This window comes from Anas acuta, chromosome 9, assembly GCF_963932015.1.
Source record: "Anas acuta chromosome 9, bAnaAcu1.1, whole genome shotgun sequence".
In the NCBI taxonomy this organism is placed as follows: domain Eukaryota; kingdom Metazoa; phylum Chordata; class Aves; order Anseriformes; family Anatidae; genus Anas; species Anas acuta.
In genome coordinates, this window is record NC_088987.1 from 26,201,400 (window position 1) to 26,228,439 (window position 27,040).

Genomic DNA, 27,040 nt, shown 5'->3' on the forward strand with positions numbered 1-27,040 from the left:
TTAGCCACACATAAAGATTAACAAAGAGTTGCCGCTGCTGCAACAGAGTGGTCAGGACCACCAAGAAGGGTTAATAATGTTAATCCACAGCAAATAAATATGGAAGGAACAGATTGCCCGTTGCCACCTTCCGTTAGAACTTTTACTATTACACAGGGGGCCTCGGGAATTTCGGGGGTGCCTGTGACAATGTCCTCTGTAGCAAAGGAGGAGCTCTCACTACCAACAGCTCCAACTGCTCCAATAGAAAGTGAGAAAGGAGCAAGTGAAAGGACCAGTGCTAACTCATTTCTATCAAATATAAATCCCTTCACAACAGGGGCGCAGGGAAGAGAAGGTCTGCAGCTATCGAAGGCCTTTGCTGTTACGCCCCCTGTTGACCTGAACGTGCCTTTTGACCCAGGCCCTATTGGCCTTGGAGAGGAGCGATGGAGGCAAATAGCAAATGAGGCACTGCATGAAGGGAATTACGAAACGGCAGCACAGTTAACACAAGCTTTTCCGGTAGTATACTCGCCAACAGATGCACAGGGTAATGTGACCGTTAATATGACAAATTTAGACTGGAAACTATTAACTCAATTACGATCTACCGTAAATGATTCTGGTTTAAAGGGGGAACCTACTCGGCAAATGTTAGATTATATTTGGGGAACTAATATATTGCTCCCCGGGGACATACGTGGTATAATGAAGCTGATCCTAACACAACATCAACAGCTTCTTTTTAATGCGCATTGGCAAAGTGTTTGTCAAGAGGCAGTAGCTGTGATAAGGGCACCTGGAGATCCGTTGTATGGTGTCACGTTGGAGGAATTGATGGGACTCGGACCATATTATAGATTAGAGACACAAGCGTTGCTGGGTCCAGACAAAGCTAAAGAATCAATGAGATTGGCTCGAAGAGCCTTGGACCAAATTAGAGAGCCAGGGGGGATACCATCCTATATGGGCATCAAGCAAGGAAGGGAGGAACCATTTGGGTTGTTTATTGATCGAGTAGCAAACGGCCACAAGCGGCTGGGGTACCTGATTATCTAAAGGGCACTATTCTAAAGCAGTGTGCAATTCAAAACTGCAACCCTTCAACTCGTAGTATATTAGCTACGTTACCGGGAACTTGGACAATTGAGGAGGGTTTAGAAAGGATGGCTCAGGTACCCGTGGGTCCGCAGGCTATGTTGGTAGATGTAATAAAACAACTAGGGAATAGCATGAAAGAACAGGCACAGGTATTCAGAGAGACTGCACAGCAATCGCAGAATCAAGTACTCGCTGCCCTTGCTCCTTTGCAAACGCCCGGAGGCCGTCCTACTGGCCGAGGGTCTTCACTGCAACCGCGTTGTTTTCGCTGTGGGATCACCGGACATAGGAAACGAGAGTGCAAAACGAGATCAGTGTGGTGTCATCTGTCGGTATGGTGCGTCGGGAAACGGCCAGAGCAGCAGGAAGGACCGCCCCGCGACGACACAAAAAGCGGCATTTACCACAGCGGCCGGAACGACACCGTTTACCTCCGACCAGTCACCAGAGGGAGTCTCGGCTTGGATTTGGCAACAGCAGTAGATGTAACGCTATTGGACTCTAAACCCACCAGGGTAGGAACAGGAGTTATGGGACTGGTTGTTGTCAATGGTGATCCTGTGGGAGCTTTATTGATCGGAAGATCGTCTGCTGCCTTGAATGGATTGCAGGTATTGGTTGGACTTGTAGATGGAGACTATTGTGGGGAAATACAGATTATGGTTTCTGCAATGTTTCCTCCAATGCATGTGCCGCAGAATACAAAGATAGCTCAATTAATTCCATTGCCACACCTTGCGGCATCTCTACCACCGATGGTCAATAAGGACCGAGGACTCGGAGCATTTGGCTCCACAGGAAAAATAGCGTTATTAACGCTTGGCATGCAGCAGAGACCATGACAAAAAATCACAGTATGTTTAAAAGCAATAAATCGTGAAGGTCCAGATCAAAGATTTGAATGGACTGTATTACCCCAGGGAATGCGTAATTCACCTATGTTATGTCAGCTTTATGTTGACGCAGCTCTGCAACCGATTCGACGAAAATGGCTAGAGACAATAGTCTATCGTTACATGGATGATATTTTGTTAGCCCAGAAGGAACCGTTTTCTCTACAACAGAAAAACGACTTAACACTGACCTTAAAACAAATGGGACTCGTACTTGCACCGGAAAAGGTTCAGGAGACAAGTCCCTGGAAGTTTTTGGGTTGGAAAATTACAGATTCCACTATTCAGCCTCAAAAACTTACAATCCAATCGGATATCAAAACTCTTAATGATGCTCAAAAACTGCTGGGAGATTTACAATGGATCAGGCCAGTAGTCGGGATTCTGAATGAACTGTTAAATCCCATTCGGCCGTTATTAAAAGGAACTGATCCTGCTTCAAAAGTGACACTATCAGAAAAACAACAAGAAATACTACAACAAATCGCATCTTTGATCACGAGTGTCACGCATCGACGTATATCTGACAAGCCACTCGATCTTACCGTTCTATGTGGCTCAAAATGCCTGATGGGTGCCATAACACAGAAAAAAATAAAAACGGGGGAGAAGGGAGGAGAAACTGTGGTATTAGAATGGATAGCTCCTCCGTTACAACCTCGACGAACAATTCAAGAAAAAATTGCAACATTAGCAGAATTAGTAAAGAAGGGGAGGAATCGAATATTGCAAGTGGATGGGGTTCCTCCAAATATTATCTGGTTACCCATGAAGCCAGGCGATTTGGAATGGTATATGCAAAACTCTGAAGAGTTACAAGCTGCACTACTACAGGATGGCGCTACTATAGTAGCAAAAACGTTACAATCAACTGCTCTGACGTGGATGGAAAACCAGGGATGGATAACTAAGCCAAAACGATCGTCTATCCCACTTAAGAATGCAGTGACAGTTTTCACTGACGCAGGAAAACGTTCTCGAACTGCTGCAGTGACTTGGAAGGATGAGCATGGTTGGAAACATCAAATTTTACAACCCCAAGATAAAGACTCATTACAGACACTAGAACTTCTTGCAGTAGTATGGGCATTTATAAAATGGAGAGATGTTCCGTTAAACGTGGTATCCGATTCTTTATATGTAGTAGGCATAGCAAATCGTATAGAAGACTCAGCCTTAAGAGACTTAAAAAATGAACGGCTGTCAGAATTAATAATCAGTCTACAGATCGCCATAGCTCAAAGAAGTGAACCGTACGCAGTAATACACATAAGGAGTCATCAGTGGGAAGAAGGCCTGGGAGAAGGCAACGCTCGAGCGGACCGACTAGTCGCCGCAACAGCCACTGAAGCACCACTGTCACCCTTTTGCAGAGCTCGGGAGGCTCATGCTATTTTTCACCAGAACGCTAAAGGACTTGCGCGGGCTTACAAACTGTCTAGAGCTGATGTGCAGGCGGTAGTAAAAGCTTGCCCAATGTGTAGTCATTACAATTCGGGTGTGGGAATCGGAACAAACCCGAGAGGGATTAAAACCAACGAAGTGTGGCAAATGGACGTCACTCATGTCACAGCATTTGGCAGATTGAGATATCTGCATGTAACGATAGACACTTATAGTCACATGATTTGGGCTACACCGCAGCCTGGGGAAAAAGTTCAGGATGTATGACATCGTCTTGCCAGTTGTTTTGCAGTAATGGGAGTACCACAAACCATAAAGACAGATAATGGTCCAGCCTATGTTAGTGGGCCACTTAAGCGATTTATGGAACTGTGGGACATTAAGCATATAACTGGTATTCCACATTCACCAACTGGTCAAGCTATAGTAGAAAGAGCTAATGGAACAGTTAAGCAGTATTTGGAAAAGTTTAAAGACATTACAGATATTAGAGAGAGGGTGGATAAAACCTTATTTGTTCTCAATCATTTGTGTGTATTTGGAGATGATGAGGAACCACCCGCGACAAGTCATTACATTAAGTCTGAAAATGATAATAAATGTATTATGAGAGTACTGTACCGAGATATGAAAACAGGACAATGGCTGGGGCCTGCTGATGTGATTTATATGGGGCGAGGTTATGTGTGTATCTCTTCCCCTACAGGGCCAACCTGGGTTCCTAGTCGATGTGTTAAACCAGCCATTGAAGAAAAGTCATCAAGTACGAATAACAGCAACCATGGCTGATCTAACGGCACAAGGGATCTTGGTTGCATTATCTTTGACAATGACGGCTGGACATAATAGTGCCATCCTAAGCAAAATCGATCCTCAAACCAGTATGTGGGTCACTTGGGCAAATCAAACCGGACAAAGTTCATTTTGCCTATTCCTCGCTTCTGCGTCTGATCCTTTCGTTGATGAGTTGATTATGTTTGAAATGGTTAAGGGATCATACGCAAAAAATTGTAGTACGAGATAGTTGGTTTGAAGGTTGGTTTAAATCTGTTTTTGGGAACGTGGGTGGATGGTTTTTTCTTCGTCAAAGAGGAACTTCGTTTTCTACTTATAGTTATATTGATTATAGTTGCTGCAAAATAAAAACGGGGGAATTGTGGAGGAATCGTTAAGTGAGGCAGGACATGTGAATGTTGAGCAGTTGGGAGACAATGGGCTGGTGAAGCACCGTACTCAACTCACATGAGCCTGGGCACGTATGCAGCTGGCTGAGAGCCAATCAGGCTCAAGGACACGATGCCCTTGGGCCATCGGGAAAGTCCCTAAGGTGGGACAGGTAGCCAAAAGAAGGAGGACCAGACTGAAAAGCCCGGGAAGTGTTAACCAATCCTGAGCTTAGTTTCTGCAATATGTACGAGTTGATTATGTTCAAACTAGATAAAAGACGACTGAGCTATCCATTAAAGTTGAAGTTCACTGTTCACTCATATTGATGTGCTGGGTCTTCCTTCCGTCGGCAACACACTATCATAACACAGACATGTTAACAAATATCCAGTAACTGAACAGTAAAAATGGGTAAAGAAAAATCCAAGGGGATATTCAGCTTAAGAATGAGAATCTTGTTCAGAGTGATGACAGGCATTTATTATTATTTATATCAGAGTGGTAAGAAATCCACTTAAAGAGAAAGTCATTGCTTTTCTGTACTAAGTGACTAGGGCTTGCAGCTGAAGGAATAAATTATATTTGTTATGTCTATAAAACTTTGAAAGCACAAAAACCAGTTATTTCTTTTCTCCTATGAAATTTCAGGAGTGACATGTTAGCATTAGCGTAGAGAGGGTAAGACGAGTCATCTATTACTATTATCAAACCTTTGATTTGACTAGAGCTGGGAAAATTACAATTCCCGTTTGAAAACTCATGGCATTCTGTTAAAATAGGATATTAGCACCCACCTCACAGCTGCGTATGCAGCGATTACCTACAGGCAGCTTTACAGCTGAATATATAAGGCTAAGTCCTGACTTCAGCCGCTTGTCTGTTGCCCCAGTAAAGTTAGCATGGGCAGTGGTTCACACACAGCACAAGACCTAACAGGGTCAAATGCAGAACCTGCCACATAGCTCCCCAGATACAAAGCACGAAGAACGTGACCCACAGTCATCAGAGTTGCCAACGTTACACAGCACTGTCTCTGTGGCTTGTGTGCCTTTGGGAAAGTAGAGCCATGCTGCTTGAGAAAAGAGACAGCAGAGCTGCATATGGCTTCTTCCTCCCTACAGGAGGGTTCCTCACCTGCTCTTCTCTTGAGAAGGCAATAAGCCGATTCTCAAACCCACCCTGCTCAGAGCCACAGGAGACCTCAACACTGAATATTTTCAAAAAGTTACAAAAACTTTGCTCCGTTTTTGGAGATCTCTTGCTCTCTCTATGGCATTTTCCTTTGGCTATTCAGCTCTGATTAATAGGAAGTTACTCCAAGTCACTTGTAATAAAAAAAAAAAAAAAATGGACAAGAATACCAACTCCTCCTTTGCCATCCTGGTAATGAATTAATTCTGCTCAACTTCAAAGCAATCAGCAATTTTATGGTTGTTAAATGAAGTTAAGTCCTTATTTACCAATGGAGCTGTTCACACAAATGAAGACAGATTACGCAATAAAAATGTCCTGAGTTACATCCCTAAATAATGTTCAATTACCATTAGGTTTTGCTGTTTGGGACCTATCTTGAGAATGCTGAATGCTGTTGTATTGCAGTATATTTAAAATCTCTGACTTTCTGAAATGTTATTGGTACAGAGTCTCCTGTATTTCAAAATTGAATTATTTCACAATTTATTAAATAAATCAGATTCTAGCACAGCATGCAGAATGGATTCCAGTCACTGGTATTTATGATGCTTTTCAAATGAAAACAAGCCATTGCCGATTATATTTATGACCTTTTTAATTTGTAATTTCGTTTATAAAAATAATAGCTGTTTATACAAACAGTAGCAAGCAGGTTGCATTGCAAGTGAATGTGTGTATACTTATGTGGAAGGTGAATATTACAAGGGGTTGATACATGTACCATACACCTAAACTTTTACATTATCAGCTTTTTTCCCCACAGATGGTCATAAGAGTCTCCATTAAATTATGATTTGGTCTGTTTGTATAGCATAAAGGCAGTTCATCATCCTTCTCAAATATATCGGGTTATTACTCATAATAATAACTCATAATAATAACTCATAATATAAAATAAATAACTCATAATAATAACTCATAATAATAACTCGTTCACTCTGAGTTACTCAGTTTCCCTGAGAACAAAAATATGATTAAACAGAAGCACCACACAGTGCTTTGGAGGTGAGAACAAATGCATTAAGTGTGAAATAAAGATAGCATAACATGGCTCTCACTTCCCAACAGCCGTTTGGCAGTGCAATGTGTGGATGTGACAATAATGACAGCATACTGTCCTCAGAGGCAATAAGGCTCGTATCTAGACAAGCACAGAAAATGCGTCAGAGTTCCAGGGAGCCCCAGGATAGACACCTTGCTGCACAAGATGTATCACTTTGGGCTGCAGGAAAGCAGGGAGCAAGCATTACTACAAGCAGCAGTGATCTCCCTACTCAGGTGGGAAAGCTTTAACATTGTGCCACTACCAGAGCAGTATAGTTAGCAGATAGAGTAGATTTAATAATATATTCTTATTCTTTCTTGCTGTTGATAAGTACTAAAATATAGTATTAAGGTTCTATTCTGGCCTCCTTAAAGCAACAGCATATTTACTTTCACATAAGTTAGTCAATTTAAGAGAGAAAGAGAGTCTGCCTTCCCCTCCTCTGTCCCCCTCAAGCTGGAGGCCGCTGCTGTTGCTGACAAGCGAATAGGGTAATGCACCAGAATCAGGATAACCACGTGAGAGAAGTGCAAGACCACTGACAGCTTCTAGTGGAGCATGAGAGAACAAGGCATGTGTATAAACCTACAGCCAAAAAGCCCAACAGACATGCCCAACACAGAAGGGGAAGAACAAGTATTCAGTAAGCTCTTTACATAGTTTCTATTATACTCTCTTCTGCCAAGTGCTTTCTAACAACCCAAGACAGAAAAAATTGCAAACCTAGCAAAAGCCCATTCATCTGCAGATGTAACCATGCTCACTTGGGAGGAACTGTGCTTTCCCCTCTAGGCAGACTTTGCACATACTCTGTGTGCATGGGTGTCAACACTCCAGGCCCAGCTGATCACACTGAGATGCATCCTGCTACACAGTGGTGGCTTTGCTGCCTGGCTAACTCAAGAATGAGCCTTCAAAGGGGCCTCCCCTCAGTGCACAGCAGTGGGGGTGCTCAGTGAAGGAGCCATGTCTCTTCCTCAAAGACTCCCTACCTCAGCTACTACTAAAGACCTTCTTTTTTAAAGAGAGAAACCATGCACAAGGTGCTATAGAAGGACTGTAAGAAATAAGAGCCACCAAAATGCATCCGATTCATCTTCTCTACCAAAATCAATGGGGACCTACATGACCCCTCAGGTACAGTGCAGTTGATTATAGCTCTGTACCATCACCTATCTTTTTAACTTGGAAAAGGAAAAGAAAAAAAAAAAAAAGGCAGCATTTATCAGTGATAAATGTTCCTGGGCTGGGGGAGGAGGGGGACACGACCGTTTGCCCTGGGTAACTAAACTGAGGGTCTTTTTCAGCTCGCAAGGTATTACTTTCTGTTGCAAGCACAAGAAACAGAAGAGAAATGCAGATTGATGTATATTTATCACAGATTCCACCTGGAAGTTCTAAAGGGCTACCATTGCCAAAGGATTGTTATTAACCATACATACACATTAAATTTCCTACAAAGTCCATATTTAATTACAAACAGACCAGTTCTATATCCTCCTGCATATCAAGAATTAATTTTTTTTTAAGTATTAATGTAAAAATAGAAATGTAATGCATTCTTAAATAGTAACAGCCTTTGTAAACCATGCAGATGCACCAGCAACTGTTTAATTAACTTGGCAGTGCCAAATGGTAGGAAGAAATCATTTTTCTTAGAACTATTCTCCCTTCTCTACTTTCCAAGAACAGTTTTCAGGATACAAAATGATAGCTGTTGACACCTTGTTGTCATTTTGGTTTGATAAAGGTAGATTTGGGATACTGTTAGTCCAAATAATATTTCATTTTTTCTGCTTTCTCATTCAAATTGAAACAGTTGATAAGAATTATGCTTGGAAAATTTGGGCATCTTATTATTCAGCTAGGAATCTTCTGCTTTATTCTTCATAAAAAAAATTTCTTCAACAACAGGTAAGCTAAATAATATTCTGCCAGTCAGTCATTGCATTTCAGGGAGATTAAATGGATTCTTAAGAAAAAATGGGTATTAGTGACAACAGGATAAGTGAGTTCTCTCTGGTACATGCTCTTCAGGGCATGCATGGGAAAAAGGATGGATTCAGAGAAGGCTGAAAGGCTAACTTGCTTATGAGGGTTTTTTTAAAAAAACTTTTTAAAGCAAATATAATCTTATAAGCAAATTGCCCAGAATAGAACCTGATTCACTTTGCCATATTTTAACCATTGTTAAAGCTAATATCTAGTAAAATCAGTATTCATCAACACTACTTACGTATGCATTAAGTGTCATATTCAGATCATTTATACTTCAGGGCAACTGTCTTTCAGCCAGTGCAGCAAAACATGCATGGGCTAATAAAACCAACGATAAAATTATTTAGCACACAGGATGTGGAAAGATTTGGCCAGGCAGGTATTTGCTGCTCTCCAGGAAATTCACATTGAACATTATGATTCTCTGAAAGCTAATTCCAAAAAGCAAATATGACCCAAAAGAAATCAAATGTGTTTCAGATCAGGATCTTCATTGAGAACTATACACATTGCACAGTCCTCACCAACAGATACAGCTATATTTTACCGTAACAAAAAGAAATATTTAGAAACAGATAGAAGAACAGCACCAAAGCAGGATAGCATCATGAGGAAGACAGAAAGTAGATAAATGATATGTTATGGCAGATGCAAAAATGATAGGATTAAACAAATAGATATGTATGTATCCAAGGTTAATGCTCAAGCACAGTAGACAAGGAACACGAATGAAAAAGAACATTCAGAAGAGAGAAGCCAGAGGTTCTCTGTGCAAGAGACTGCAAAAAGACAGAATATCTGGCAACTGCACATGGAACATATTTTCAGGAGAGCATGGTAAAAGGGTGTCTTCTAAAAACTCAATTCTGTAAGTGAAAAATAGTTTTGCCTGTCAACAATACAATCATTCCATTAGGACTCAGGATCAGAGCAAAGGCTGACATAAGATCTAGCAATAGGCTGTGACCTGTCATTTTCCACATGAGCGATTCGATTTTACAGCACATACAAAGCCACATTCTGCACAGGAGACAGTTCACTGTAAAGAACCACACCCATTCAGCTACTAAGGTCAAGTGTGAATTTTTGGAGGCTGAAGAATGGAACAAAGCAAATACTGCTTATATATTTCTAATCTTTAGCCAAGCTCTCATTTATCAGTATTAGTCATTTCAGATTGTTAGCATTTCTCAAAGTGGAACTAGTCCCACTGGATCTCTTATTTTGCATTCAACTCTTACTGGTGTTACCACAGACCTTCTCAGCAAGCATGTCTCTGATGCCGTGGCTATGACTGCTGCATATGTTAACTAGCACAGTAAAAGGATACTTAATGCAACATGTGTTTTGACTAAAAGGCTGTGAATATGAGAAATCTGCTGCTTATTATGCAATAAACTTCATAATTAAAACCAGATACTATTTAAAAAGAGTGAAGTACTCACATGTAAGCTAAGAGATATACTCAGAAACAAGGAGACTGATGAGGAGTTTTCGCATTGCTTGCTGTAAAATAAACCGACAAGCACTGCTTTCACATACAAAAAAGATATGGCAAGGCTGCACACCAACTTGCTGCTTACAAGCAAAACGCATTTCTTCAAACCATTAAGTAAAACAGATAAGCATTTTGTTAACACTGAGTTAGAACACAAAGTTAACTTTGTCCAAAATAGAAACAAATAATTTCAAGTAACTGGCATTTCTCTCACTGCTTTGTGCTTTCCCATGACTGCAGACATTACTGCATGTAAACCTACTTTTCAGAAAGACCGTTGTAAGCAAATTTGCTCTCCAAAAACATGTAGCATACCCATGGAAAGTGATTTTCTCAGACTATGGAGAGCATCATTCTAATACCTGAAACAGCAAACTCCTGCAAGGACACAGGAGGATAAAGTAGAAAAGATGTTAAAAAAATAAAAAAATCACACTTGTCAAGTATCAAATCTTTCCATCTTTTAGCACCAAGGTTTAACAGAAAGCCACAACCCAACAACAGGACCAAGAAGTGATTAAATAAGCTGCTTCTTTGCTGACACATCTTGTCTGAGTGAAAATTCACAGGGGAGCGTATGATTTTCACAAACATTTTTCTGGGTGTTTTATCCTCCCAAGATTGAAAACACCAGAACTTTTGCTATGGACAGATGTACACTGTCTGGAGTATGGATTCCTTGTGCTATTTTTTTGTTTGTTTGTTTTGTTTTTGTTTTTTAAAGTTTACACCAGTGCAAAACAACAATTCAGAGAAATTAAAATTAAAGCACAGTTAGTTGGACAAAATAAGGTTAGCCTGGGCAAACTTCTGACACTGCTGTACAAGAATCAGCAGAAATACTATCTATAAGACAAGGCTGTCAAACAAGGATTTTTGCCTCAAGCAAATGATATATCTCAAGAAATTTCATTCCAACAGCATCTCTGAGCATACAGAAACACTGGCAGTCATCCTAGGATAGGACTTTCATTAAATATCCCACATGTGCAACTCTTCCGATTTCATCTAAAGGATGAATTAGTTATTATCAGTCTACAACTTCCTCATAAGGGGGTGTCGAGAGGCAGGAGACCTTTTCTCCATTAACACCAGCGACAGGACCCGCGGGAACGGGGTTAAGCTGAGGCAGGGGAAATTTAGGCTTGACATCAGGAGGGGGTTCTTCACAGAGAGGGTGGTTGCACACTGGAACAGGCTCCCCAGGGAAGTGGTCACTGCACCAAGCCTGTCTGAATTTAAGAAGAGATTGGACTGTGCACTTAGTCACATGGTCTGAACTTTTGGGTAGACCTGTGCGGTGTCAAGAGTTGGACTTGATGATCCTTAAGGGTCCCTTCCAACTCAGGATATTCTATGATTCTATGATTATTTTCATGCTGTCACCATTCTAGTAAATTAAAATGGAAACACACCCCATCTCTCCCCCTCCTGCATATACAAAAAAAAAAAAAAAAAAAAGGAGAAGACAAGAGAAGTGCCAGACCTTTTACTTCATTTTGTTCACAGAACATTTATATACGTGCTTTAGAAGAAATAGCCATATGGGCACTGTATTCAGTTTTACACTGTCCTCACTGATGAGAAACATTAGATAAAAAGCTGCTCACCCAAAATCAACTGTGTGTCTGTAACAGAGAAAGAACTTGACAGTGTTAACAAAGTAGCATTTCTTTTTATTAGAGTGTCAGTGAAAGGGTCTTTTTGCATTGTTTAATCTAAAGCTTTGATTTCTGGGAGGAATAGTCAAAGCTGGCAGCTTCAGTCCCTCATTGTTCTTTTAAGTCACTAACAAAGACATTGACTTTACACTAAGCAATAACAAATAAGCTTTAACTGACATTTCAATAGCATTTCTCTATTAATGTTTAACGTTGTTAAGAAAAGAGCATCATTTCACCATTAGCAGCTTCAAGGGCTTGTGGTCCTCCAAGAGGGCTGACTCTCTTGCTTTGCCTAGCACTGCTTACAAGATGTAATTCTTAGATAAAAGCCTTAAAATTTTACCCTAGAGTGCAACAGAAGCATTTGCACTTAACAGCTTTTCATGAGCACAAATAAGCCTGCAGCAATGAGAAATCAACAGCTTCATTCCAAGTTAAGGTTAGCTACTGTGTGACATCAACTCTGCCAATTCCAGGAGACAGCAATGATGTGAGGTCCTGATGCAGAGCACTAGCTTAAAAGAGCAAGCACGGCTCACTACCACATGGTCCCTAACCCTCAATACATACAGAAAAACAAAATACCTCCAAAAATGCAGAAGATCTTACTTGGGATTTACCTAAATCTGACATCAAAGTTAGAAACAAAGACCAACAACCTGCCTTTAAATTCTTAGTTTTTCCTCCTGAGATGTTTTCAGTAATAATCTTAACTTTTACGACTCATTAATTGTATCTGGACTTGCAATTTTACTTATCTGGGTAAACAAGACTCAGGTTTTCCAATACAATTGCTCCTCTACAAATCTTTCCTTCATAACTGGAAAGGAAGTGAAAAGGACTGTAAATAAAAATAAAGCTAAAAACATCTGTGATCGCATACATGCATTTAACCCTCCAGATCTTATTCAGTTCAAGCTTCACACTGTACAGAGCTGTAAAATAAAGTACACATTCTGAGAAAAAGAGTAGTTAAGTTCCCTAAACTCGAGTTCTCTAGACTCAAAGACTGATTCAGGATAGCAACTCATCTTCACAGATGAGCCAAATTAAATTATGGAAAAAGCATGGTGCATATCTCCTTACTACTAGTAAAATGTACAAGCAATACAGTTTTCTGAGAGAAACTACATTTTACAAGTATAGATATGTGCCCACCATAGTCTCCCTTAAATCCATTCCTATAAATAGCTAAATTTCTTTCAGTTCATTTCTACCTCCCTTGTTTTTGATCTCTCCCCGCCAACATTAAATTCTGTGTTGGTTTTTTTGTTGTTTTGTTTTTTTTGTTTGTTTTTTTTTTGTTTTCTCTTCCTTACAAACTGAAATAAGAGTGAGCTCTCCAGGGCAAGGCTAATCACATTGGACAACTTTGCCTTACTAGTAAGGGTTAGAGCCCTTTCTCAGCAGTTTTAAAGGTCTTAAGACAACAGGTTGCCACTGAAGAATTTCTGGTTAGAGGTTACAGGGCCGTGAAGCGGACTTAACAAAGACAAACACACAGTGGTTAATCAAGATCAGTGTTTCTGCCAACTGCTTTAATTTTAATGTTCTCAGCACATCATCAGTTACTACCTGATCTAGCTCAGTACACAACATACAGACAGCCCAGGTCACAAGGTGCTTGATACTGGAGCTGCACCCAGCCATGATTATAGCCTCCCAGTTTAGTAACGAACCACAAGTCATTAAAAAGCAAGCAAATCATGATGATAATAAATAAATAAACCAACAGAAAACCTACCTGACCAGATTATATCACCTCACTCCCCTTCAGCCTCCCTCTTCACCACTGGGCATTTTTCACAGGTGGGGCAAGAAGAAGTTCACAGCAATCGGGGCACCTCATTAACCCCACATGGGCTGTCACTATTGCAAAGCTGCTTCCAATATTCAAATATTTTTAATTATCTGCCATCCCCATCAATCACAATCACTGCAGGTGCCTTGAAGATATTTTTAAATTGGTAATACTCTTCCAAGATCAACTTAGTGGTTTTTTTTGAGCAAATGTGCAACAGTTAACCAAATGTAATATGTTTGCCCTGATTTGGGGAAGAAGACAGTTAGTTATGCAGTTGAAAATACAAACATAACCTAGCAAACTTGATCCAAACTTCTATATTCCTATATGCTTTAGAGAATTTCTTTTCAGCTAGGAATATCCATACTAACCTTGAATAAAACTATGCTCTGATTTCCCAAAGGGAGGTAGGGCTTCTGAAGTTACATTAAGACTGATGACAATAACAACATGTACTTAAGCACCAGTTTTCACCCTTGTGAGCTCTACAATAAGAAAATCAGCGGAAGCAAGTTACACCATCTTAAGCTGCAGGCATCAAAATTAATTATTTTACACCAATGCATGCCTCAAAAGGGACCACTGTCATTAGCATAATAAGCGTTACTGCACATTGTGAATATTATGTGTGGGTTTTTTATGTTTATAAATCCCTTTTGGCCATAATTGTTGTGTTATTGTTATTTGTAATAAAAACACAAAACAAAAATTTGAAATCTTATTAAAATGTATGCAGTTAAACACGGACTAAAGTGTATATAATCATCCCACAACTTCAGACTTTATGGACAATATCTATCATGGTAGGTCTTTAAATATATTAATTGCATGGATTTCAAGTGCCATTAACATTCATTCAATATTGTTATTCCAGAAAGCTTCCAGCTAGGATTAGGACCTTTTGGAAACAAAATTTAATTTGCAGAGAAGATAATTTTAATCTATTTCAATGTATTAAAAATGAACGGAAAAATCAACTAATATTGTTTTAAACACTGCAGACCTGGCCCACAGCTTACAGAAATTAAAACCAACCCCTCCATCGATAGCAGGCAGTAGAGCAGAGCATAAACGAAGCAGGGCCCCAACTGGGGCCCAGTTCACCACACGTTCCCTGCTGCAGGGAGGTGTGAGCTAATGCACTTTTTCATGCTCTCATCACCTCAGCTGAGTCCCCTAACTAATAGAGAGAGCAGATGCTGAGGTGGAAACAGACGGTGCATTAATTGCTTCTTTTAGGATTAGCATTAAAGTGTGTAATGTGTAATATTTAACCCCCACCCTCAGAAAACACCCTCTGCTCCTGCACTTTTTGATCAGCCACTAGCACGCTGCAGTGATAGAAAAGAAGGATTTTGCCTTAAGCCAACAGAACATTTATAATCATTTGACTTTGTACAAACAGCATAGCTTAATCTTGCTTCTGTTTCTGAATGCAATAGTTGTTTGCTTTCTAAAGTGCTACGAGGCAACATTGAGTCACTGGTGCCAGATACCGTATTTATAATTACATTTCAGAGTCAATTTATGAAACAATTTGTTAACATATAATAACTGTTCTTGGTGAGAGGAATATTTTTGAAGGGCAGTTCTGCAGACAGTCACTCTGAAACTCCTGGTACTTAATCTCATAAATTTACATTTGTTAACCCCAGGCTCCAAGCAATTTTTTCCTATTAATTACTGCTTTCCTTCCCAATTTTCTCCAAAGTTTTGGTAGTCATATGTGCAATTTCCTCCCTCAGATTATTTCACAGCATTACAACTAGCTTTAAAACAACTCATTTTCTGCTCAGAATTTGCTATGTTTTAGAAGTGAACAAAATATTTTTTCCTACTTTCAGCTCTGTTGTAAAGACCAATTAGCATCTGTGAGTACTCCAGTACGTAGATATAAGCAAAGGAAGAACAAGGAAAGAGTTCTTGTAACTGCCCATGAATTTCTTCAGGAAGAAAGGGGAGAGAAGTCTTACACAACATTTTTTTCTACCCCCTTTTAATAGAAGCACTGGGTATGATATAGCATAAGATTTGACAAAAATAATCACAATTTTCTTGCTAACAACTGTGACTTGTATTAATTGAATCATCCCCTTCAGAGGGAGAACACACATGCTGCAAACACTGCCTGAAAGGAGAAAGGAAAATTCCACTGAGAATTTGATCTGCCACTTACTGTTGCTGAAATAACAGCTGATAGCACGAATCACACCAACCAATCACACCGCTAACATCTCTCCCATGTTAGTTTCCACTATCCCTATCTGTGAGCTGTTGCTGTATACATCTTAGCTGTTTACCCATGTTACAGATATGCTCCTCAGGACTCACGAAGCGAAAGGAAACCTTTCTGGTAACATCAGTGGGATTTGGATAAGATCTTTGAGCCACAGACAAGGGCAGAAAAGGCACCTCGGCTGTCTTGAATCAGCAACTATCAAGTCCTTGTCTACAAAATCAAACAGAAAAGAAGAAACCTCAGGAAGGTAAAGTTTCAGGACTGGTACCATATGCATGTAACCCAGAAGATGTAAGACCGACATTAATTAGCTCACATGCAGCAGAACATTTTAATTAACTAACCACCATCAGTGTTGTCTTTTTTCAGTTAAAAAATAAAATAAAATCTGAAGAGCCTCAAAAGTAGTATTTCATTCCATTTGTATCTGGAGGGGGGGGGAGAGCAGGTAGAGGGAAGCAAAGAGAGCATTGGCGATCACATGACACTCTTCAATGTGAGAGAATTATGAGGAAGATAAACTTGACTGCGTAAATTTAAGTCAGGAAAACAAGCCTGTTTAGATCAGTCCAAAATGAAAGGACTGAACTTAATTAAGTAGCATCTGGCTTATGGCAAATCTCATATCATAAATGCTTTGGATAAGTATCTGCTGACCAAATCTAGACTTGTCAGGACTTTCCAGTAACTGCTATATAGCAGACTTGTTTAGAAGCAAAGTTTAAGGTATTAACTTTGGTCTATTTTAGAATCTGTTTGCAGCCTACATAAGGGATTGAGCCATACAAAAGACTATCTACATATTGCAATTCAGGCCTACCTGAATGTGAATAACTGCCATTATCCACAAAGATGAAAGCAAGCTCTAAAAGTAAAAGAACATGAGAGGCTTAAAAACTGGAGGGGGAAGCTCCTGGACTTATCAAAATAGTTAATAAATTTCAGGAAGCAGAATAGGACAGCACTTGAAAGACTAGTGATGCTACTACAGCAGCAATGTTTTTATTTCTTGCCAAAAAGATGGTGACTTTGGCACAAAACACTTCAGTTTTATCACAGAATCACAGAATTTCTAGGTTGGAAGAGACCTCAAGATCATCGAGTCCAACCTCTGACCTAACACTAACAGTCCCCACTAAACCATATCCCTAAGCTCTACATCTAAACGTCTTTCAAAGACTTCCAGGGATGGTGACTCCACCACTTCCGTGGGCAGCCTGTTCCAATGTCTAACAATCGTTTCAGTAAAAAGTTCTTCCTAACATCCAACCCAAAACTCCCCTGACGCAACTTAAGCCCATTCCCCCTCGTCCTGTCACCAGGCACATGGGAGAAAAGACCAACCCCCACCTCGCTACAGCCTCCTTTAAGGTAGCTGTAGAGAGCGATAAGGTTGCCCCTGAGCCTCCTTTTCTCCAGGCTGAACAAGCCCAGCTCCCTCAGCCACTCCTCGTAGGACTTGTTCTTCAGGCCCCTCATCAGCTTCATCGCCCTTCTCTGGACTCTTTCGAGCACCTTGATGTCCTTCTTGTAGCGAGGGGCCCAAAACTGAACACAGTACTCGAGGTGCGGCCTCACCAGAGCCGAGTACAGGGGGACGATCACCTCCCTAGCCCTGCTGGCCACACTGTTTCTTATGCAAGCCAGGATGCCGTTGGCCTTCTTGGCCACCTGAGCACACTGCTGGCTCATATTCAGCTGACTATCAAACATCACTGCCAGGTCCTTCTCTGCCTGGCAGCTTTCCAACCACTCATCACCCAGTGGTTGGGGTTATTGCGCCCCAGGTGCAGGACCCAGCACTTGGCCTTGTTAAACTTCATAGAGTTGACCTCAGCCCATCGGTCCAGCCTATCCAGATCCTCCTGCAGAGCATTCCTACCCTCAAGCAGATCAACACACGCACCTAGCTTGGTGTCATCTGCAAACTTACTGAGGGTGCACTCAATGCCCTTGTCCAGATCATCGATGAAGATATTAAAGAGGAACGGCCCCAGCACCGAGCCCTGGGGAACGCCACTAGTGACTGGCCTCCAACTGGACTTGAATCCATTTACCACAACTCTTTGGGCCCGGCTATCCAGCCAGTTTCTAACCCAATGAAGCGTGCGCCAGTCCAAGCCAAGAGCAGCCAGTTTCTTGAGGAGAATTCTGTGGGAGACGGTGTCAAATGCCTTGCTGAAGTCAAGGTAGACCACATCCACAGCCTTTCCCTCATCCACCAAGCACGTCACTTTATCATAGGAGATCAGGTTCGTCAAGCAGGACCTGCCTTTCATAAACCCATGCTGACTGGGCCTGATCACCTGCTTGCCCTGCAAGTGCTGCGTGATGACTCTCAAGATAATCTGCTCCATGAGCTTCCCTGGCACTGAGGTCAAACTGACAGACCTGTAGTTTCCCGGGTCAGTCCTCCGGCCCTTCTTGTAGATGGGCGTCACGTTTGCTAGCCGCCAGTCAACTGGGACCTCCCCCGATAGCCAGGACTGTTAATAAACGATGGTAAGCAGCTTGGCCAGCTCCTCTGCAGTTCTCTCGGTACCCTCGGGTGGATCCCATTTGGCCCCATCGAATTGCGTACATCTAAGTGCTGTAGCAGGTCACCAACCATTTCCTCGTGGATTGTGAGGGCCACATTCTGCTGCCTGTCCCCTTCCACCAGCTCAGGGTATGGGATATGGGGTATCCAGACAGCAACTGGTTTTGATGCTAGCAACTGAGGCGAAGAAGGCATTAAGCACCTCCTCCTTTTCCTCATCTCTTGTAGCTAAGTTTCCACCCGCATCCAGTAAAGGATGGAGATTCTCCTTAGTCCTTCTTTTTGTGTTGATGTATTTATAAAAACATCTTTTGAAAATGTACGTATCTATGTTTCCCTATATAGATTCCCTTTTTTGGATTCATGTAATTATACCAGACCAGACATTGTTTCCAGTCAAATTGCATTAATGTTGAGGTAAATTTTTTTTGTGGTTATAACCATGTGCTCAATGCTAGAAGCCTAAATACAGCAAAAGAAATGATAGTTCATGGAAAAAATGTGCAGGATCCTGACACCTATAAATAATTTATTGAAATATGACCAATAACATCTATCTAGCACTTCCAAGTAAAAGTTTATAGGGTAGTACCAATTCACTAAAATTAGTTCGAGCTTTAAAGGGGATTTGTGTTTTAGAGCTGCGTGTCACAACAAAGATGTAGTATGTTTTATGTCAGTTGTTCAAAGACCTCTGCATTCCTTCACTGGTACAACACTGTTCCAGCCAGGCTGCATCAGCTCCTCCTTCAGACAACAGGTATCCACAAACTTGCAAATTGGTCAGGAAACACTCTGAACTGAATATGAACTGTGCATGGAAGAAACACATTCTGTTTCCCAGTCTCTGCTGAAAATTGGCTTGAATGATTAAATGTATTCATAAATAGAGCATCACTCCTTTACTGTAGTCATACCATACTTTACTCACCTGCAAGAAAATACATACATTTCATCCAGTACATTTCTAAAAGGATATGCTTGTCTTTGTGCTAGTAGTATTTTGACTTCAGCAATATTTCAACATCTAATGATAGTTGACTGTGTAACATAGAATGAGCCTGACCCCTTACGTATGTTTCAGAGGAGAAAATTAAGAACATTAGTCATCATGATCAGAATTGTCTTTCTAAGCCTGCTGGTCCAAACTGCTGCTATAAAAGGCAACAACATCAAAATACACCTCTGTATTTTGGATAATTTTTTTTTAATTAAATATATACAATGTATGCTTTTTACATATTCTTATCTAGGTATACAGAGAATATAGGTATGTTATTTAGACATGTTTGTATTCTTACTTTGTATGCACACTAAGAAAATCTTTAAGAAACTGTCATTCACCTTCTGGAATTTGTATTTGTATCAAAGCATCCTAAATGCTGCTACTCATTGGTGTTAAAAACTTAGAAATATAAATCTATTCAATAAACACACACACAAAAGCACCTGATAACCATGCTACACTCCTCTCGGTGGTGTGTTGCTCCTATCCTCCTATTTGCATAGTTCATTTAATAAACCATTCCAGCCCACTGCAATAAACTAAACAGTTTAAACAAGCTAAACTAAACAAGCTAAAGTAATCTAAATGATGTACAAACTAACATGTTCTTACCATTCATTAAGATTTCCTAGGAAACATTTATACTTTTTTGAAAAACAGTTAAAGTCAGAATAAACAACCCGGTCTCCATACATGTAGTAAAACAGATAACATCCAAAAGCTATGAAACAGAAGTGTCAAAGGCACACCCTGGCCTGGCTGAGCTGCCCAAGAGTACTAAGAGATAATGGCTTAGAATTAGAGATGGGAGTGTGCTCTGGCCAAGAATTAAATAAAGAAAGCAGCCACCTAAGTTAGACTTTTCATTCATATGTAATCATATAAAGAACTAACACGGTTCTTGGGCCATTAAGAACCAAAATTGGAAACAAACAACTAGGTCATTTTAGCATTCAAATGGGAGGGTAGTTAGCCACACTAATTAGCCTCATCCTCTGCCCAAAGATTTCCGTGTTTTTATGCAGTGCCACAATGTCTGTAGGCCCTCCACTACCTGCAACAAGGGGTGGAGGGCCAGAGAGAAAAAGTACAGAAGTGTCTTTTCTCCCCATCACAGCCTCACAGCACAGAGCTCTTGCAATGGGAGGGGAGCTCCTGGCTCCTGCATGTTCACCCAGGTGCTCTCACAACTCTTTGGCTCTGTAGCTAATACACACATTTTCAGTTCCATATTGGCTAATTAAACTGGATTTTGATAAAAGTGGCAGACATCTGAGGAAGAATTGCTTCCACAGTGGAACAAGTTCCGTTCCATGCTCAGAGACTTACAGCTGTTTTTTTGCAGTATCAAGCTAATAAGGACTACAATTTAGCTGCTCCTTATCTTACTTAATAAAATGTTTGCTTTTACTTATAACAACTAGATTAGAAAGTGCTGACCACAGTGGTTTGCAGATAGTACTGCTCTGGGCCTCAGACAGTAGGGGCTTGAATTCTTGCTCTGTCAAAAGCTGCCTGAGAACCTCCAGCAAGTTACTGAGCATTAAGTGGCCTAATTCCCCTGTGAGATGACAGTAATAGTGCTTCTGCCCTGCCCAGTTTTATCCCACCGGAATTGGGAAGGGTTGGGTTGGTAACTGATAAGTGCCTGGAACAACTGGGGTGTTCAGCCACAGCTACAGTAATCCTCATCCTTGCTCTTAAATACTCTGAGGAGGAAAAAAGTGGTGTTTTTGCATAAGGCAGAAAAGAAGCTGCTTAATTCCTCTGAGTTAAAAATACAGTCTTTTACTCTTCTGTTGGTTAAATTTCTTTTCAGAAACAGTAAAAATCCCTTGTAATAAGAAAAATTGTGTTTCCTCCAAGCAATCTGCTCAGAGAAAAAAAAAAAAATCATCTTTTCGTGCTTCTGCTTAGCTCAAAGAACATGGTAAATAATGTTACGATGGTCTTATGGCTGTGGTTTTTGGTAAATTAAATAATTCCAGAGGTAAAAATTGAATTCTACATCTTTCCACAGTTAGCCTGGAGGGGAGAGGTTTTTTACATAATAATTATCACTGATAACACTGCACACTCTCCATTAAAATTTAATCACAATGATTAGGTTTAATACGAAGTGGAGGCAACTCAAACACCAATCTTTGTTTCTCCTCTCATTCCAAAGTATAAATGTGTTTTTATGAATACGTACTGTTTTCAAGTTTGCCACAATGGGAAGTCTTGTTTGTTGTTTTGAGAAAAGACATTTTAAAATGACTAATTACACATTAGTCCAAGCCCATTTTTCAGGGATGATTAAGCAATGCAAACAACAGCTTGCTTTACCATAAGCACAGCCTTTTCCAGAAACTGATAATTTTATGATCAGTTAGAATTAAATGGGATATTTCTTAGAACCTTCAAGCACCTTAAATCATGAATATGTCAATAGCAGGTTTCCAAACTATCCTGTTCTATTGCACAATTAAAGAACTTGATAGAACTTGATAAAGAACTGAAGGAGCCACCACTGTTACAGCTGGGATTTCTGTATTTCCATTTTTAACATGCTTTTGTCATATTTTAACTCATTTCTACGTTGAACCTCATTTTTACATAACATTTGCTTCGGATAAGATGAATTTACTCAGGAAGAGTAAGTAAAGAAAGGGTAAACAAATGGCTAAGATGTGTTCCCCTACTAACACTACTCCATTCAGTTCATACATAGTGTCACATATTGAGAATAAATCACACAAGCTTTCCAAAATGTACTTCACCACTATAAGCACTGCTTCCAGTACTAAGGAATTTAAACAAAATCCTTTCTACAGGAACACTTTCTTGGCTCAAATTTTGCCCTTGCATCACCTGAATCATAAATTATGCCAATAGCATGATATTGCATGGAGATTGAAAGAGATTCTCAAATGGACATGAGAGTCCCTGATGGAAATGGCAGTCTAGCTTCAAAGGCTTTCAGATCATAAAGAAATAAACAGGATGAGCTCAAGATCTGTGTTTGGTCACAGGGCCACAATCTCGTTGCAGTCACAGAGACATGGTGGGACAGCTCACAGGACTGGAACACTGTCATGGAGGGCTATGTCCTTTTTAGGAAAGACAGGCTGGGGAAGTGAGGGGGTGGGGTTGCTCTTTATGTGGGGGAGGGTGATGGACAAGTGGAGAGCTTGTGGGTGAGAATTAAGGGGTGGGCTGGTATGGGGGACACTGTTGTGGGGGTGTACTACAGGTCACCAGATCAGGAGGAGGAGGAGGTCGATGGGGCCTTCTACAAGTAGCTAGTAGCCTCACCATCACGGACACTGGTTCTCATGCAGAACTTCAATTTTCTGGACATCTGTTGGGTAAGCAACATGGTCAGGCACGCGCAGTCCAAACAGTTCCTTCAATGCATTGAAGACAATTTTCTTACGTAGGTGGTGGAGGAGCTGAAGAGAAGGGGGTGCTCCTGGACCTTGTCCTTACCAACAGGGATGGGCTTGTTAGGGATGTGAAGGCTGGGGCAGCTTGGAATGCAGCGACCATGAGATGGCAGAGTTCAAGATGGAACTTGATGAAAGAAGTAAGGCTAAAAGCAGGATTGCTACCCTGGGCTTTTGGAGAGCCAGCTTCGACCTCTTCTGGGACCTGCTTGGGAGTATCTCATGGGCTAGGTTGCTAGAAGGCAAGGGTGCATGTGAGAGCTGGGCTACATTTAAACAGCACTTCTTCCAAGCTCAGGATCAGGGAAGGAAGAAATCAGGGAAGGGCGACAGGAAACCTGCATGGATGAGCAAGGAGCTCATCGATAAGATCAAAAGGAAGAGGATGGTCTATGAAATGTGGAAAAAGGGCCTGTCCTCTTGGGAGGAGTATAGAAGGGTTGTCAGGGCCTGCAGGGACGCGACAAGGAAGGCCCACCTAGAGATGAGGCTTGCAAAAGAGATAAAAGATACTAAGAAGGTTTTTTTTTAAGTATGTAAACAGTAAAAGGAAGACTAGGGATAATGTGGGTCCCTTGCTGAACAAGGGCGGGTGTCCTGGTCACGGGAGACACTGAGAAGGCGGAAATACTGAATGCTTTCTTTGCTTCAGTCTTTGCTTCAGTGTCTCCCCCCGAGGACTCCTCGACCCTGGAGGGAGGAGAAGGAGTCTCGGAAATGGAGATCTCCCCCTTTGTTAACAAGGGAGTGGTTTGGGAGCATCTGAGTGGGCTCAACACAAACAAATCCATGGGTCCCAATGGGATGCATCCACGTGTGCTAAGGGAGTTAGCAGAGGTGATCACCAAACCACTCCCTATCATCTTTGAAAGGTCCTGCAGAACAGGAAAGGTGCCTGAAGATTGGAGGATAGCCAATGTCACTCTGGTCTCTAATCAGGGCAAGAATGAGGCTCCGGGAAACTACAGGCCAGTCAGTCTCACCTCTGTCCCTGGAAAGGTGTTGGAACAGCTTGTTCTGGATGCCATCTCCAAGCAATTGGAAGAGAAGAAGGTTATGAGGAGTAGTCAGCATGGATTCACCAAGGGGAAGTCGTGCTCGACCAACCTCATTGCCTTCTATGATGGCATCACCAGCTGGGTAGATGAGGGGAGAGCAGTGGATGGCATCTACTTGGACTTTATCAAGGCTTTTGATACTGTCTCCCATGACATCCTGATAGCAAAGCTGAGAAAGTGTGGGATAGAGGAGTGGACAGCAAGGTGGGTTGAGAACTGGCTGACTGTCCGAGCTCAGAGGGTGGTGATCGGTGGCGCAGAGTCCAGCTGGAGACCTGTGACTAGCGGTGTTCCCCAGGGGTCAGTCCTGGGTCCAGTCTTGTTCAGCATCTTCATCGATGACCTTGATGAAGGAATAGTGTCTGCCCTCAGCAAGTGCGCTGATGACACAAAGCTGGGAGGAGTGGCTGACATGCCAGAAGGCTGTGCTGCCATTCAGCTAGATGTGGACAGGCTGGAGAGATGGGCAGGAAGAAACCAAATGAGGCAAATGTAGAGTCCTGCACCTGGGAAGGAACAACCACACGTATCAGTAGAGGCTGTGGGACAACCTGCTGGAGAGGAGCTCTGAGGAGGAGGACCTGGGGGTCCTGGAGGACGACAGGCTGACCATGAGCCAGCAGTGTGCCCTTGTGGCCAAGAGGGCCAATGGGATCCTGGCGTGCATTAAAAGGAGTGTGGCCAGCAGGTCAAGGGAGGTGATCCACCCCCTCTACTCTGCCCTGGTCAGGCCTCACCTGGAGTACTGTGTCCAGTTCTGGGCTCCCTGGTACAAGAAAGATCTCCTGGAAAGAGTCCAGCAGAGGGCCACAAAGATAATATAGGGCCTGGAGCATCTTTCCTATGAGGAAAGGCTGAGAGACCTGGGTCTGTTCAGCCTGGAGAAAAGAAGACTGACAGGGGATCTCATCAGTGTGTACAAATACCTTAGGTGTGGGGGACAGAGGGATTTGGCCAACCTCTTTTCAGTGGTTTGTGGGGACAGGACAAGGAGTAATGGTCACAAGATAGAGCACAGGAAGTTCCGCACCAACGTGCAAAAGAACTTCTTCACAGTGAGGGTAACGGAGCACTGGAACAGGCTGCCAGGGAGGCTGTGGAGTCTCCTTCTCTGGAAATATCTAAGGCCTGTCTGGACACCTACTTGGGCAGCCTGCTCTAAGGAACCTGCTTCTGCGGGGGTGTTGGACACAATCATCGTTCAAGGTCCCTTCCAGCCCCTTCAGTTCTGTGATTCTGTGATCATGATCATATTCAGCATTCACTGTGTCCTGTGCTGCATTTTGTAAAAAGAAAAATAAATAAATGCTTTGAATGGCATGATCTGTGTAATATTTTTACTTAATAGCATGTAGCATTTAGAAAATGCATTTCAAATACAGTGTTTTGCTGCCAGTTCCCAGAAAGAACATTGAATGTTCATGCAGAATGTGTGAACATCCACAAAGACAGATTTAAACAGCGAAGCTAAGCTACATGATACATCTGCCTGCAATGAAACACCATTAAAAAGTAAATCCTGTAAGTCTGTAAGCACCTGCACCCAACAGCCAGACTGCACTGCAGCCCTGCCAGCAGCCACAGAAATGAGGTAAGAGCACGTGTTCATTGAACAGTACCATATTTCAATGCTGCTGTGTAGGATTTTCCAGGATGAACTTTATGTCATGAACCCTTGAGAAAAGTTTGTAGAGCAGAACAGGCTCAGTTTGGGGAGCCCAGCCCAGCCCTCTTCAGCTTCTGGGCTCATCTGGCTCTGGTCTGTCTTCCCAGTAGCGCAGGACCCAGCACTTGCTGCTGATGTAGGTGTCCCTACCTCAGAAAGAGATCTCTACCTCTCTCTCTTCCACTTCTTAAGACAGCAAAAAATGATATGGCTCTGCCACATCAGCTTCCTTCAGATCCCTGGGAACTCTGAGAAGGTTTGAGGAGGACAGGAGGTCTGCACTGAGGCAGATGGCCTCCTTCGGATGCAGACAGCAGAAAAAGCTCCTGGAGAAGGGCCAGAGTTCTGCATTAATCTGGTGACCTGACAGTTTCATCAAGCAAGGACTTACTCTGGAAATAAAAAAAGTCTAAGTCTCCTTCTCTCCTCTGCCCATACCACCATCAAAAACTACTTCACCAGCAGAAGCAGCAGCTGCCCACACAGGGTGGGACACACTGCTCTCACTGCCCAGCCACAGCCCCACTGCAGGCCTGCTGCAATGCTGACCCAGGGCCAGCAGCCTGCCCTTGCTGCCACCTGCATGGCAGTCTCTGCTCTCCAAGCCCATTCTACATTATATCTGCTTCTGGACTCAACGGTCCAAACTCCCAAAGCAGTTGTTGTTAAACTAACAGCCCAGCAAAGCCCCACATAGACAGAAAAAGCAGTACATAACATACCATATTTTATAAACTTTAAGAAGTGATGTCAACTCTTTCACTTCAGTTCAGCTTCCTAAATTCACATAAGTTGATCAAAATATCTACTACTTATCTACCAAAATAAAACCAATTAAACTTTCCAGTGCTGAGAAGATGCCAAAAATCAAAACATTGGCTTCCTTGGAGTCTTTGTATTTTTCACCCCCTCCCCCCCCCCCCATTTTGCTGTATGCCACAATGACTATAGGGGATACAATTAAAACATAAAAGCTGAGAAAGAATAAAGTTAAACTGCATACCTTCCTAGAAGGAGATTAACTATCTTAATTACTTGAGAACCTCAACAGAAAAGAAATAATAATGTAAATTTCCATAGCCCTGGACAGGCAGACCTTGCGGATATTAGTACCACTGCTGCTCAGAAGTCTACCAATGATCTCTCTCACTTGTCACACATTCCTCCCTCTCACACTTGATCCTTCTCTGACATACACAAATACATATTACCCTCAGCAGAGCCTTCTAGCCTTAGCAAAAGCTTATAGTCTCCCAACAGTCTCACGCAGATGACAGTAGTGACATACGTTCCTGTTCCTACAAGACAAGCTGCTAGCATTTAGTCCTACAGCTATACAAGCTTGGGTTCAAGA

General features: G+C 41.8%; 1 long non-coding RNA gene across 5 annotated transcripts in view; it reads right to left on the reverse strand.

Annotated features, from left to right (window-relative positions):
- The window catches only part of LOC137861242 (uncharacterized), an 81,169-nt gene extending 66,272 nt beyond the window's left edge, over positions 1–14,897 (reverse strand). For all 5 annotated transcript variants that reach the window (XR_011099483.1, XR_011099484.1, XR_011099482.1 and 2 more), the window contains exons 1-2: positions 14,770–14,897; positions 13,691–14,235 (exon numbers count right to left, since the gene is read on the reverse strand). This is a non-coding gene — a long non-coding RNA (uncharacterized lncRNA). The remainder of the gene's footprint in view (positions 1–13,690; positions 14,236–14,769) is intronic.
- Positions 14,898–27,040: the final 12,143 nt, after the last annotated feature.